The sequence below is a fragment of the Schistocerca americana genome, chromosome 3 (assembly GCF_021461395.2).
Source record: "Schistocerca americana isolate TAMUIC-IGC-003095 chromosome 3, iqSchAmer2.1, whole genome shotgun sequence".
Taxonomy (NCBI): domain Eukaryota; kingdom Metazoa; phylum Arthropoda; class Insecta; order Orthoptera; family Acrididae; genus Schistocerca; species Schistocerca americana.
The window spans coordinates 881,144,985-881,161,594 of record NC_060121.1 but is presented as its reverse complement, the minus strand read 5'-3'; positions in this window follow the sequence as shown (position 1 = coordinate 881,161,594).

The following is a 16,610-nucleotide window of genomic DNA, read 5'->3' as shown; positions in this document are numbered from 1 at the left end:
ATACATTGCCTTGGGATCGATAATTAATTGCTGGGGCATAACAATATTTGCTTTTGACTTATTGCTGTAAATTAAGATGGGTAATGTCATTCGTCATGAGTCAGCTGTAGCAAGGTTATGAAACAAATAGAGTATATGTGATCACATTCATGAATGACACAGGTTTAATGACGAACTGCCTATAGCACATTAATTTCATGAATAATTTCTCCTGCAAAAAATACAAAATGGATTATTAAGCTGAAAGAAGAAACGCATATTATGCTGAAAAGTAGTGAACTTCGAATTAACAGGTAATGAAATGTGTATTAAATATATATGTTCTCTAGCTGTCCTTTCCAAAACCTTCAGTCATCATACCAAGCGACATAAGACATACTGTCAAGACGAACTGCAACAAATACCTAAATAACTACATAGCATAAATACATAAACTTCAACATTATCCTCATCTGCAAAGAAAAACTTAATTGTCATTACTATCATCACATCCAAAGAAAAACTTCCATATTAGCATATTCTTCATCACTATTAATCATCATTCATTATCATCTGCAAAAAATCACTTCATTATTCATTATACAACTATTCATAGTATAGAGTTCCTTATTTCTAGCATATTTCATCACTAAAACTAAGATGTGTAGTTCTGTCTGACAGCCTGCATCAATCGCCTCGTATTCTGAAAGAAAAAATTAGTTAAGACTGCTATCATACGATGTGTGTAGTATATTGTTGTTAATGCTTGTTAATTCTGACCCATTTACTCTTAGTGACGAGGTATTGCATCTTCTTTCGTTCATTCCGAAGGTGAAATTCCCATTTCATAGTAATCCACTGTGGTTTGTTTAATTTATTTCTTTTACACGTTATTTCTTTCTGAAAATGATAAACAATGATTAATGTGTTGCATTTAAATCATATACCCATTAAATAAAAGCTGGTTTATAGTGATATAATTGAGCATACAGTATAGCATGACAGAAAACGTAATATGTCAAAAACATAGACAGTGTGCAGGTGCAAAAATGTACACTGAGTATCACAATGTAGCAGCAAAAAAATGTAAAATAGTCATGATGTTGAGATATCATAAGGCAAAATGTCAAAATCAACTGGTGTTTGTTACATCTTAAATATTTCATAGTGCATACAAACAAAACAGGAAAACAATCATACATACAGAAAAATGGAAAATGTGCACGGTCTGATGTGTAACGACAAGAAAAGCGACCTGTTAACCGTACCTTGCTGGGCACTTGCCAAGAAAAAATACGATAATCATAAGTAAGTGTTCATGTGAATATAATTGCATAAGTGGTCATAAAAAAATCAGGAAATGGCATTACAGTGTGATAAATCATAAAGTATGTTCATTCAATAAAGGGTTTGATGTTGGAGATATGGTGATTGCCTTTGGTTTTTCTGGTTCTCAGATTTTCAACGTGTCCTACATTGGAGTGAGGAATGCTGCGAATTCGATATGGACCTGCACATAGAAGCTCAAATTTACTACACCTACCTTTTCCTCTATTAGATAAATAATGTGTGTGTACTAATATCTTCTGTCCAATGTGAAAGTCGCGGCGTGTACAAACCTGTATTTGCTGTCTTCTCCGGCGCTCTGCGGCACGTTTGATGTTGTTCAACGCAACGTCAATTACTTCATGGTGTCGTAGTCGACGAGATGTAGGAAAGTTTACTAATTCTTTAATTTTGTTAGGTGGTTTAACATTTTCCAGTATAACAGACGGAGATAGCATAGTAGATTCATTTGGAATGGAATTAATTACATCCTGGAATGAGAGTATGTGTTTGTCCCAATCAATATGTTTTTTTATGGCAGTATATTCTGCGCAGTTTACCAATTTCTTTCATTAATCGTTCACAAGGGTTCGAAGAAGCATGGTACCTGGATATATAAATCGGAGAAATGTTTCTAGCTCGTAACATACGTGTCCATATAGCAGATCGAAACTGTGGTCCATTGTCGGAAATTACTTTCAATACATGCCCTACATGAAACAGAAAATGTTTTACAAATGCTTTCGAAACAGTTCTAGCAGTAGCTTTGCGTAACGGAGTGAAGGTAACAAATTTTGAAGTGAGTTCAACAGCGACAAAGATGTAGCAAAAATCTCTATTAGTTCTGGGAATCGGACCAAAAATGTCTACAGCTGCCATGTGTCTCAATTTAACAGGTACAATGGGATGTAATGGAGGAATATGTGAAGTCGTATCTGACTTAGCTTTCTGGCAGATTTTACATGACGCTAAAACTCGTCGAATACGTTTCTCCATGTTGGTAAAATAACAGTTCTGTCTCAGTATAAGAAAACATTTTCTGGCTCCGTAATATGCGTAACTTAAATCAGTATACCAGATTAATTTGATAACAAGTTCGTCAGGAATCCATAATATCCAATTGTTGCTGTCAGGGTGAGAGCGGCGAAACAGAATGTTATTGCGTACAGTGTAATGGTTTCTAATGGTAACATTATTCCTATCTTGCCAAAGGTGTTTAATTTCTTTCCATACGTTGTCTTTACTCTGCTCTTGTGCTATGTCTTGTAATGACGACGAAATGAAATTCTCAAATGCAACTTGTTGAATGTACATGACGCTGAAATTTGCTTTGCAGAAGTTGGTTGCGATGTCTTGCTGATTGTTGCTGAGAGAACGCGATAGTGCGTCTGCTACAATATTTTGTGTACCGGGAATGTGAACAATTGTAAAATTAAATTCCTGCAAATAAAGTTTCCATCTACTTAATCTGTCGTGTGTAAATTTTGCGGAAAGTAAAAACTGTATAGCTCTATGATCTGTGTAAACGGTAGTGTGTCTTCCGTAAAGAAAATGCCGAAATCTCGTAAATGCCCATACAACACATAATGTTTCAAGTTCTGTAACAGAATAATTGCGTTCAGCAGGTGAAAGAATGCGACTTGCAAAGGCGATGTTTTTAATTACTGTAGTGCCATCTTCTTCAATTTCCTGAAAAATGTGTACGCCTAAAGCAGTGTTAGAACTGTCGGTGGCAATGGAAAAATTTCTAGTAACATCTGTGTATGATAAAAGAGGTGCATTCAACAAGGCATGTTTCAAATAACATTTTCGTGAACAAGATTCTGTGTATCTGAAGTATTGCTTGCGTTACTGGAAGATGCAACCTGTACTGTATTTAGTCAAATTCTATCTGACGTGCTATTATTTTCGGGAGGATGCTGTGGCATTTCCACTATTTGTACTGTTCTGTTATTTCTTCCTGACGTATTTCGTTCGGGATGATACCTACTGTCTGGTTCATTCATGACAATATGTTGTTGCGGATGATTTTGCTGTTGGTAAGACCGACTGTTATTAAACGTACGCTGAAAATTGTGTTCATTACTTTTACGTCTGTCATGATAGTCATTTCTATACGGTGCATTGCGATAGGAATTGAAATAGTGTGTTTTCTGCACGTAGTTATTTCCTTGGTGCTGTGCGTTGCTATTTGGTGGAGCTGACGCCATACGCGTAGGCGGCAAAACATTAAAGCTTGGTTGACCTTGTACATTACATTGTTGGTTAGGTATGCTAACCGGTTGGTTTTGTTGCTGTTGATGGGAAAAACCTCTATTGTTACCAAAATGCTTTCGCTGTTGCCGATAATTTTACACATACTGATGATTAAATTTTTGTCTGGTATTAAAGTTCTCGTGAATGTTATTTCTGGAGCGTCTAATGAAAACTGTCACTTTCGGTATAACTTGTCGTATCAGGTTTTCTTTTACACATTTATGATTATAGATAGATTGATAGTTGAAGAGCTATTCTGATAGATATAAAGGATAGTAGAAGAGAAGGCAGCAGTGCAGAAAACCAAAGATGAAACAGCACTACTACTGCTCGGGGCCTTGTGCACGCTACGGCACATATTCATTAAAGCGTAATGAATCCCCTGAGGTTAATTACGCGCTGCAAATAAATGTTAGCTTCTGCGTTACAGGCAATGCTGGTGAAAATAGAAAGGCAAGTTGTTGTATCCAATCCAATTCTAGTTTCTGCGTTACAGGCCAAGCTGATAAAAATACAAAAGCAAATTGTCGTATCTAGTCCAAAGCGTGTACCTGTGCTCTGTCATTTTTAAATACCTTAGATTTTTTTACGGATAAAAATTGCTCGTAGTCAACGTAATCGTCTCTGAATTTGTGAACTGGTTCAGGTTTGTGTGAGAATCTGTTTGTCTGTGTCACTTCGTATTCTAAGTCACGTACTCTCTGTAAGTTACCTAAATTATACTGGCTGTGTGAGTGTGAGAAATGTTCGGAATGTGCCGTATGCTGTGACGTGTTATTGACTGAAACATTTTTCATCTCTGTTACTTCTTGCTGTAAAGTTGACAATTTTCTACGTAATGTATTATTGGACGAATCTATCTCACTGATCGTCTGCTGTAAATTTTGGAATTCAGGTGTTTGATTAAACGAAATCGGTGAAGTATCGTCTGATTTGCTGTCATTATTACTTTCAAAACGTCAATACGACTGTCCAATTCATCATATTTTTCAGTCAGTATTTTTACTTGATCATCGTTTTTAGTGTCACAAGCATTAATTTGTTTTTGTATCTTACGTGTAGTTTCGTTCAATTTTTTAACTTCTGCTTTGATGGCATCGGGATCCTGTATTAATTCTAATTGTTCAAGTCTGTCGGTCACTGACTGAAAGTCTACTGTGTGTGTATCTGTTTTTGATTTAAGATCTGAAATTTCATCACGCAATTCGGTGTTCAACTGTTTGATAGTATTAATTTCGTCTGATACTGTAGCAATATTGTTGTCTACGTATGTTTTTGCTTTCGTAAACAATTTACGTTTATCTTCCTGTCTCTGTGCGGTAATTGTTTCCATCACTTGTCGCTTTACTTTATTCTGTTCCTGTATAAATTTACGGTAACGCGTTTCACTGTTTTGTAGGTGGTGATTAAAGCGTTCGTCAATTTGGCTGTTCTGTTGTTCAAATTTCGCGTCTACTTTTGCATCCAGTGTGCGCGAAAGTTCTGCTGACATTAATTTAAACTCGTCGCGTAACTGTGTTGCGTTTTCAGAGCATTGTTTACCGACTGCATTAATTTCGTCTCTAAGTGATTCTGTTGTAGCTGCTTGCGTATTCCTTAATTCTTGAGCAACAGATCTAATTTCTTCACTACTTTTCCTAGCACAAGCCTTAATTTCCACACGTAATTGTTCTTTAGTATCATGACATTGCGCGGCAACGACTGTAATCTGTTCACTAAGCTGTTTGGAATTGTTATCTAATTTTTCATTAAGTTATTTGTTCTGTTCACTAAGTTGTTTGAAATTTTCATTAAGGTTGTCTTGTTTTTCATTAGGTTGTTTGAAATTTTCATTAAGGTTGTCTTGTTTTTCATTAAGTTGTTTGAAATTGTTGTCTTGTTTTTTATTATGTTCATTAATTTGTAGCAACAATGCCATAATTTGATCCGAGCCAAAATTAGCAACTCTATTCTCTGTGCAGTGTGTTGGTGTACCTGCAATTGTCACGTTTTGTGCAACCATTTGGTTATTCTGTGATTCTTGACAATGTTTGCTAATCGGATGTGCACTGTTGGTCACTACACCGGAATTAAATAAATCTGACGTATTTTGACTACATTGTTCATCTTCGTGAAAAAATTTATCTGTTCACAATTCAAATTTTGCAAATCGGGTGTGTCAAACTGCGCAGCGTTGATTGTATCGGAACATGCCGCGTCATCAATTGTCGTTAAATTGACAGAGGACATAATTGAATTTGTTTGCTCATCATTAGCATTAAAATCATTACTAGTGGTCGGTACGCACTGATTGTCTGTAAATGGAGGATTATCATCATTACACTGAGTGTCGCAAGTATTATCGGTCAAATTATTCGAGTCGGCTATATCACTCATTACACATCGCAATGTACTGTTAACAGTTTTTCGCGGCATTTTTTACAAATCAAAATTAAGCACAAATGAAACAAGGACAATGCAAAATGCAACATACACAATTACAACAAAGAGCAATAAATTGCCGATGATCTGTGAAAGAAAGAGTGACAAATTACTAAATGCGTTGCGCCAGATGCAAACTACGTTTTAGTAAATAATAGCAGATATATGACTACTTCTCAGAAGATTCACAAAGAAATACGATCCTGGCCGGATGTCGCCAAGTGTAATCTCCCCACTGAAATAATTAAAAAAATGAAAATGAACCATGTATAACCTCTCAACAAAATTATTAATTAAAAATGAACCAAGAATAAACTCCCCACAAAAATAATGAAATGAACCATGAACCAAGTGTAACCTCCGCGCGATAATAACAATGAAATGAATTTTAAATATTGTAACCTCTGAACAAAATTGGCTCCCATTTATAATCTCTGTGCAGAAATGCATTCACATTTAATGTTCCCACAAAATTCTTTTCTCATTTAATGTTAAGTTCGAAACAGAAAAATTCCTAAACACCAAGATAATAAAAAAAATTCAGTAACCTGGTAAATTTTATGATGACAGCAGCGCTGCGCCCCTGCCCTGTATTCTGAATAAAAAAAGCAAAAATTCTTACCTCAATAAAAACTGCGAATATATCTGCTCTTACAAAAAAAAGTTCTGGCACAGCTCCGTGCAATGCTGGCCTACGCTTTGTGATTCGTGAAAGGAATAATTATTCATTGGATAAAATCTTTAAATTGAAATGAATACTTTTTTAAAAAAAATTACTTTATATTATAAAAATTATTATTTGGGCATTTTTCTAAGAAATTGATGACAGTTAATATACATTACTAGATATGCGCAAGGCTGCTTCTTTACCTTCTACAATAATACCCATCCTCCAGAGTCTCGACCAGAGCAGACTCCCGACACGCGCACACAACTGCCGACTACTGCCGACTCACGCAGACTACAGAAGACTACTGTCGACTAGCGACAAGCAACAACTAACGACATACTGCTCTCTGGTCAGAGACTCTCCTAAGTCTTGCCTGTTGCAGGCAGCGCATATAGCGCATACCTCTTACACCTTTCAACAACTGTATCATCTGAATTGGGAGGTCGGTAAAAGGATCCAATTATTATTTTATTCCAGTTGCCAGGAGTGACCTCTGCCCATACTAACTCACAGGAACTATCTTCTTTAATTTCGCGACAAGATAAACTACTTCTAACAGCAACAAACTCGCCACCGCCAACCGTGTTTAGCCTGTCCTTTCGGAACACCGTTAGATTCTTCGCAAATATTTCGGCTGAGCTTATATCCGCCTTTAGCCAGCTTTCAGTGCCTATAATGATTTGAGCATCAGTGCTTTCTATTAGCGCTTGGAGCTCTGATACTTTCCCAACACAGTTACAACAATTTACAACTGTTATACGCTCAGGTGACGTCGAATGTGCTACTACCGTTGAGTCATTATTGACGATAGGGTAAGTCAGGGAGAGGTGGCGAACATTAGCAAAATCGCATATGCCAAGTCCCATGGCGCACCTTTAGTAATAATTTTTCTTCTAAAACTCAGCACATCAGTTGTCTATGACATTCAACTTTTTTTGGTTTTTTTTTTCAATGTAGCATTTAAACATAAACATAATATTTGACCATGAAAACATGTTTACATTGTGGCGTCTATCCCTTATTGTATCGGTGATAAGCTGCATCCTAAAAACTGTAAAACTCTCCTATTTTTTAAGTCAAAGCCTGCATATATATATATAATATATATATATATATATTATATATATATATATATATATATGAATAAAAAACGATGAAGTGTTAACAATAGCTTTTTAATAATATCTTATTTATATATCGAAGTAGTTCACTGGTTTAGATAACTAGTTTACTTACTGATAATTGAACATTAAAATTAAGCAGATAATCCATTTATCTTTAGTTACCAGACTCAATAATTCCTGGTGAGATATTGAATCAACAACAGAAGTAAGATTGGCAAACTTAGTTCATTTGGTTTTCTTTCTACTTTCTGGGCCACAATCGACATAAAACATATCAAAAATTGTGCAATTTTCGTGTAACCAAAAACTTACAAGTTTCGCAAAGCGACCGACCACATTTTTTTGTAGTTTTTACGTACAATTCTCCGTACTCCTTGCACACATCTAGAGGCACTTTGATTCGTTTATGTTGTCATCGTGTATTCTGGCAATAGCCTCCTACAGTCTTCCTGGGTCCCAAACACCACGAGGTTTGACCCTTGGTTTTCGTTTGTAAAGAAAGGCTTTTTTACTAAGTCTAAAATAAACCACATATAATTATTAATTTGATTAGGGGTTTTGCTCTAAAAGTTAAAGATATAATTTAATTTACAAAATGGGTAGACTTTTTTTGACAGTATAATAAGTAAATTTTAGGTAGTTGGATACTGTATACATTCGGAAATATTGAATAATATTGTGCATGGATGTTCATGAGACTGTCTCTCACGCCTCAGTAGTGTGTTTACATTTTGCGGCTTGCACTTAACGGGTATAAAGCTAAGTACTGACAAAGTTATTTGTGCACTGTTATACAGTTATTAAATTTAAGTTTTCAGCGGCGTTTGGTGTCGTTTGTGGCAAAATATCAATTTAATAAACTTTTGGAAACGTTCGCTCGATGTGATTTTTAGAGTGTTCTGTGCGTTGAAATCGTTTAGTAAATCTTGTGCTTTAGTCTTCAGCTGACGTTTCTTATTGTTTCTAGTGAAATATTTCAGTAAAACTTTCATTCAGTGTTTTAACTTCGTTGGGTGTTCGAGTGGACGCTTGAATTTGTGGTTTTAGCTAATAATTTTGTGAAGTTTTGTTGGTATTGGTATTAGCTGTGGTGTAGTAGTATTAATACAAGTAGTTGCTCTCTTAGTAGACAGAGAATTTCGAGACCGCTATTGTTAATTCTATAAATAATTCTACTGGTGTAAAGTAGACATACAGTTTTTTTTAGTTGTATTGTTTTTTATCAGTAACTGTTAAATTTTACCATGAGTGAGAAGTGTGGGCTCTGTCATAGGTTTGTGAGTAGTGGATTACGGTGTGGGATTTCTTCAAAGATTTTCATTGGGGGAATGCAGTGGGGAAGCCAGTGGGCATTCTAGCGAGATCCTCTCCTGGAAATGCAGAATGTGTAGCAGAAATAAGTTGATAGAGGAGCAGGAGTGTAAGATCTGTGCCCTTCAGGTGCAGTTACAACGCGCAAATGAGGAACTAGATAGGTTGAGGACGGTGAAGGGTACTGGGGAATGGGAACGGCAGTTGGCAAGAAGGCAGCTAGGAGAAGTTGGTATTCAGACAGTTACACTTTGCGTATATGCATTAGATTTCAGCAGCTGCCAGAGTTGAGTGGAGAGGAGCCTCTTGTAGCTGTAGATGTAGGGAACGTGCAGCAGTCCTCAGCAGTCAGGAGGCCTAGGTTAGTTGCAAAGTCAAACAAAAAGAAGAAGGTTCTGCTGCTAGGTAGTTCGCACGGAGAGGTGTGGGCCAGCAGTTGCAGGAAGTGTTGGGGAGGTCACCAGCATTGTGAAGCCTAGTACGTGGTTGGATCAGGTTATTGACAGCATAGGGGAATTATGTAGGAACTTTAGAAGTTAAGATCAGGTAGTGATACTGGGTGGGTCGGGGAACAGTCTTGATAGGGACGTGGAATATGATGGAGGTGGTGATCTGCTAAAGATAGCTACCCAAACTGGAGGTACTAATTTGCATTTCGTGCAACTGTTTCAGTGTCATGATCGGCCTCATCTTAATGTCGCTATTAGGAGCGTTAACATGGGGCTGGAGAGGGCGCTGATGGCAGAGGGCATGGGTCACATTTCAGTGGTGCCAGTTGTGTCTATCAGCAGATCAGGTTTCACTAAGCATGGCATGCACCTCAATAGGTATGGGAAGGGGAGGAAGGCAAAGCTTATAGGTGACACTGTAGTGGATGGTGGTGGATCACTCATGGAAAAATTCCTGTAATAGTTGGAGTTAGAGGTACTCCTGTTTTAGATTGAAGCCGGGTATACCTGCTTAACAGAAGTCCCTTTAACTAAGGGCTCACATTCAGCGGATGTCATGTTTCCAAGCAGAGAATGAATTAACATGTTTCATCAAAATATAAGAGGTATTAGAAATAAAGTTAGTGAACTGCTTACAGATGTTGACTCTGAAATTATTGTTATGTCGGAGCACCACTTAAATAATTTGATAATTCAGAGGCTTCCTTTACCAGGATACAGATTAGCTGGCTGTTTTTTCAAGGAGTTCCTTGCGGGGTGAGGGAGTGGCTATGTACGTAAAACACTGTATTCCATTTGAGTCCATAGACCTATCACGGCACTGCAGTGAGAAGATATTTGAACGGTGTGCAGGAGCAGTTGAATTTAATGAAACTAAACTTCCGATTGTTGTTGTTTATAGGCCCCTAACTCTGACTTCAGAGCATTTCTGCTCAAGCTCTTGATTCACTTTGTAGGAAGTACCAAAAATTAGTTACATGTGGTGACTTCAATATAAATTTTGTCTGTGATGGTGCAAGAAAAAGGATGTTGGTAGATCTCCTAAATTCATATGACCTGATGCAGACTGTGTTTTTTTTCAATTAGGGTGCAGGGGAACAGTAGCACAGCCATAGACAGTATTTTTATTCGTTCTTCATTACTAGATAGGCATTCTGTTAGTAAAAGCATGAATGGCCTTTCAGACCATGAGGCACAAATTTTAACACTAAAAGGCTTTTGTATTCAAACAAATGTCACATTTAATTACAAACTATGTAGGAAAGTTAATCCAACAGCAACAGAGAGTTTTTTAAAACTTGTCAAGGAACAAGAGTGGCAGGATGCTTGTAGTGCCGATAACATAGATGAAAAATATAATGATTTCCTTAACACATTTCCCATGCTCTTTAAGAGTATTGCAGGGTGCATAAAAATTTTATTAGGAAGACAAAGAGTATGTCGTATGAAAATAGAAAAGCTAATTGACAGGATAAAATTAAAACCATATGGTCAGTTGCGATGGAAGTGTCTGGTCAGCAGCACAAGGTCGACGATATGAAGTCAGTTTGTAGTAAAAATATTTCTGTTACTGATAATTCAGGTATATGTACAGTATATAACAATCGTTTTCTGAGCATTGCTGGTGAATTAAATAAAAATTTATCTTCTATAGGGAATCATACCACTCTCTTGGCAAACGGCTTTCCGAGACTGATGTCTGAAATACTCCTCTGTGATACAGACAAGAGTGAGATTGAGTCAACAATTAAATCACTTAAGACTAAGGACTCATGGTTATGATGGGTTCGTAGCAGAATATGAAAGTACTGTGCTGCACATGTTAGCCCTGTATTTAGCCATATTTGTAATTTTTCCTTTATGAATGGTCAGTTTCCTGAATGATTAAAGTACTCAGTAGTAAACCCGCTTTATAAAAAGGAAGAAAGGGATAATGCAGACAATTTTAGACCTATTTCTATACCACCGAGGGTTTCATAAAGTTATTGAAAAGGCTGTGTATGTAAGGATAATTGATCATTTTATATCAGACGATTTGCTATCAAATGTACAGTTGGTCTTTAGAAGTCGCTTAACAACTGGAAATGCTATATTCTCTTTTCTCTGTGAGGTAGTGGATGGGTTAAACAAAAGGGATTGGACGCTACGCATATTTTTTGATTTAACTAAGGCGTTTCTTTGTGTTGATCACAAAATATTGCTCCAGAAGTTGGACCATTTCGGAATACGGGGAGTAGCTCACAGTTGATTCACTTCTTGCTTTAACAACAGACAGCAAAAGGTCATTATTCACAATGTTGATAACTGATGTAGGATCTGAGTGGGGTACTGTCAAGTGGGGGGTGGGGGGTTCCCCAGGGATCAGTGTTGGGGCCACTCCTCTTCCTTATTTATATAAATGATATGGCCTCTAGTATTACAGGTGATTCTAAAATATTTCTATTTGCTGATGACAGTAGCTTGGTAGTAAAGGATGTTGCGTGCAACATTGGCTCGGTTTCAAATAGTGCAGGTCATGACCTAAGTTCATGGCTTCTAGAAGATAAACTAACGCTAAATCACAATAAGATTCAGGGTATTTACAGTTTCTAACACACAATTCAACAAAACCTGACGTTCTAATTTCATAGAATGGGCATATGATTAGTCAAACAGAACAGTTCAAATTTCTAGGTGTTCAGATAGATAGTAAACTGTCGTGGAAGGACCACATTCAGGGCCATGCTGCCATTATTACTATTCGAACGGTATTTGAAGTGAGTGATCTTTCTACACGAAAATTAGTCTACTTTGTTTATTGTCATTCGCTTATGCCGTATGGTGTCATATCCTGGGGAAATCTTTCCATTCTAAAAGGATATTTTTGACTCAGAAACGAGCTGTTCGGGAAATAAGTGGTGTAAGTCCACGAACCTCTTGTCGACCCCTGTTCACGAGTCTGGATATTTTGACATTGGCCTATATTTCCTTACTGTCATTTCTTGTTAGCAATATTAGTTTATTCCCAAGAATAAGCAGCTTTCACTCAGTTAATACTCGGCAGAAATCAAACCTGCATTTGGATGGGACTTCCTTAACTCTTGTGCAGAAAGGTGTGCAGTATACTGCTGCATAAGTTTTCAACAAGCTACCACTCGAATTCAAAAATCTTAGCAGTAATCCACGCGTTTTCAAATCGAAACTGAAGAGTTTCCTAATGGATCACTCCTTCTTTCCTGTCGAGGAGTTCATTGAAAAATTAAGCTGATTCTTGTTGTATTGTTGATTGCGTTTACTTAAACTTATGGACAGACTTTTTTCGGGTTCATAAACATTTCATTTTTATCTGTTATTACTTTGATGTAGTAATTTCATCTACAGACACGTTCCATGACCTTGGAGATTTGCTCCTCAATTTGATCCTACGGAACTTGACGTATAAATAAATAAATACCCTATAAAATGCATGCTAAGCCATTTTAACGAAAATACAAACAAAACAGAAATGTTTTCACTTATTTCAAACTGTTATTTGATTTGTGCGGTAAGTATCACTAAAAAAATGTGCGGCATATGTACCGGATTTTCTTGCGGCATGTATCCAGACCCGTAAGGGAAAAGACTCTTATAAATTTATTAGCTTTATAGCCAAGGTAGCAGTACTAGAATCAAAAGTCCCCCAATAGAACTTGCTGTTAATACAATTATTGAAACATTTGGAAATATCTGACTATGGAGCATAGACTTAGAAATAATCGTGACACTGAAAAGGTTTTGAAGGGATATTTATCGACTTACCTCAATTATTCCTCCAGAGCTTATGTAAAACTTACTCGATCGAAACGCAGTCTACACCGCATACGGCGCATCTCGCGGATGTTCCCTGTCTATCTCGCTTGAATCGTCGTTTGGTCTCTCCAATTAAATAAGCAATAACTACTGGATTTTTCGTATGTTCATGCTGAACTAGTAGATCTTTGCTACCTATTCAGTGCGATTACATTTGCCAGACAGAGAACTCCTTTGAGTTTGTAATTGAACATTCCAATACATCCGTTTTTTTGTGTCTAAATATTACTTTCATTTGGGTAGTGTTGTAAACTTTATTTTCTAGTAGGATCTTTTATCCTGTTAATTTGCACTTAAGAGAAGTCTATAGTTAATTATGCTAGTCAGTTTGAACTGAAAGTTGATGATTAGGTCACGGTTAGGAGGCTATCATGTAGATCTCCAGTTAAGCAGGATCTTAGAGCACAGGAGAGAAAGTAGTGGAGTTTAACGACCACAACTAACCCCGATTTTCTTACAATCCGTGGGGAATACTGAGGAAAGCTTTTGATTACGTCTTCACTTAGCCTAGGTCTTTCGGCGTAATCTCTCGCCGGATGTCGGGAGCATCCGCTATTGTGAAATTTTAATCTTTGCTTTGAAATTGCAGTGGCTGTCACGATGTCTCTTGCTGTTAGAGTCTGACTTCCTGTATGTCGGAGGGAGGATACGAATTGTGAAAGAACTACATGCATCGTAAACGGTATATGTCTGTCATCGAACGAAAAATCAGCTGCAGATGAACATTGTAATGAATAGATCACTGTGTGGATTACAGCATCACTGAAATGGTGACATCCAAAGCATCCTTCTTGGATTCAGTCATCAAATAATATATCGAAATCTGTGTGGTGAATGAATTATTTAGCTGTAACGACGTCTTCAGTTTGGGTAACTCAGGGAAGTCAGTGTTCTTAACGACAGTAGTACAGTGGCCCCATAGATAATGACCAGAAATATGACCAGAGTTTGGGCACGAAGAGAGGACTATCATCCGAGAGGCTTTTGCTCGCATATTAACGTTTAAGCCGCCCGCAAGTTGACACAGCGCACTGGTTTGTAAGGTGGAAAAAAATGGCTCTAAGCACTATGGAACATCTGCGGTCATCAGTCTCCTAGACTTAGAATTACTTAAACCTAACTAACCTAAGGACATCATACACATCCATGCCCGAGGCAGGATTCGAACCTGCGTCCGTAGCAGCAGCGCGGTTCCGGACTGAAGAGCCTAGAACCTCACGACCACAGCGACCGGCTGTAAGGTCGAACCAAGGACTGTACTGGAAGTCTTCGCTGGGACAGAAGTTGACTGGACGTTTCGCAACTGAAATATGATGAGGTCGAAAGCAATGATTATGACTGCCAAGAGGGAAAGGCCGACTGTCACATGGGCCTGGCCACAGACTTCGGGGTGAATATAAAAACCCGGACCCCGGGCCACTGGAAGACATTCAGAATCGTGCTGTACTAAATTCTCCACCCCGCTCACACTGCACTTTGGTGACGAGGTTGTCTACTGGATTTCATCTGAACTACGTTTGAATTATTAACGGATTTGCTTGACCCTGGATTATTTGAATTATTATCTTGATGCGCTGCACGATTTACGACGACCCTAAGCGGACTTAATTGCGCACTATCAAGTGATAGCATATATATCACTAAGAAGAAGATAGATACTGCCTGCAGGAAAATTAAAAAGACCTATAGAGGAAAGACAACCACCTGTATGAATATCAAGAGCTCAGATGGAAACCCAGTTACAAGCAAAGAAGGGAAAGCAGAAAGGTGGAAGGAGTATATAGAGTATCTATACAAGGGCAATGTACTTGAGGACAATATTATGGAAATGGAAGAGCAGGTACATGATGATGAAATGGGAGATATGATACTGCGTGAAGAGTTTGACAGAGCACTGAAAGATCTAAGTCGAAACAAGGCCCGGGAGTAGACAACATTCCATTAGAACTACTGATAGCCTTCCGAGAGCCAGCCCTGACAAAACTCTACCATCTGGTGAGCAAGATGTATGAGACAGACGAAATGCCCCCAGACTTCAAGACGAATGTAACAATACCAATTCCAAAGAAAGCAGGCGCTGACAGGTGTGAAAATTACCGAACTATCAGTTTAATAAGTCACAACTGCAAAATACCAACACGAATCCTTTACAGAAGAATGGAAAAACTAGTGGAAACCGCCTCGGGGAAGATCAGTTTGGATTACGGAGAAATGTAGGAATACGCGATGCAATACTGACCCTACGATTTCTCATACAAGATAGGTTCAGGAAAGACAAAACTACGTTTATAGCATTTGTAGACTTAGAGAAAGCTTTTGACAATATTGACTGGAATACTCTCTTTCAAATTCTAAAGATGACAGGGGTAAAATACAGGGAGCGAAATGTGTACAGAAACCAGATGGCAGTTCTAAGAGTCGAGGGCCATGAAAGGGAAGCAGTGGTTGAGAAGGGAGAGTGACATGGTCGTAGCCTAAGCCCAATGTTATTCAAATGGTTCAAATGGCTCTGAGCACCAAGGGACTTAACTTCTGAGGTCCTCAGTCCCTTAGAACTTAAAACTACTTAAACCTAACTAATCTAAGGATATCACATACATGCATGTCCGAGACAGGATTCTAACGTGCGACCGTAGCAGTCGCGCGGTTCCAGACTGAAGCTCCTAGAACCGCTCGTCCACCGCGGCCGGCCCAGTGTTATTCAATTTCAATGTTGAGCAAGCAGTAAAGGAAACAGAGGAAAAATTTGGGTATCAGAGTAACTCATGACTGTCGAAGTAATGAGGATATAAAATGTATACTGGCTATAGCAAGGAAAGTGTTTCTGAAGTGGAGAAATCTGTTAACATCGAATATAGATTTAAGTGTCAGGAAGTCGTTTCTGAAAGTATTTCTATGGAGTGTAGCCATGTATGGAAGTGAAACGTCGATGATCAATAGTTTAGACAAGAAGAGAATAGAAGCTTTCGAAATGTGGTGCTACAGGAGAACGCTGAAGATTAGATGGGTAGATCACGTGACTAATGAGGAGGTACTGAATAGAATTGGGCAGTAGAGGAATTTGTGGCACAACTTGACTATAAGAAGGGATTGGTTGGTAGGTCACGTTCTGAGGCATCAATGGATCACTAGTTTAGTATTGGAGGGATGCGTGGACAGTAAAAATCGTAGAGGAAGACCAAGAGATGAATACACTAAGCAGATTCAGAAGGATGTAATTTGCAATAGTTACTCGGAGATGAAGAG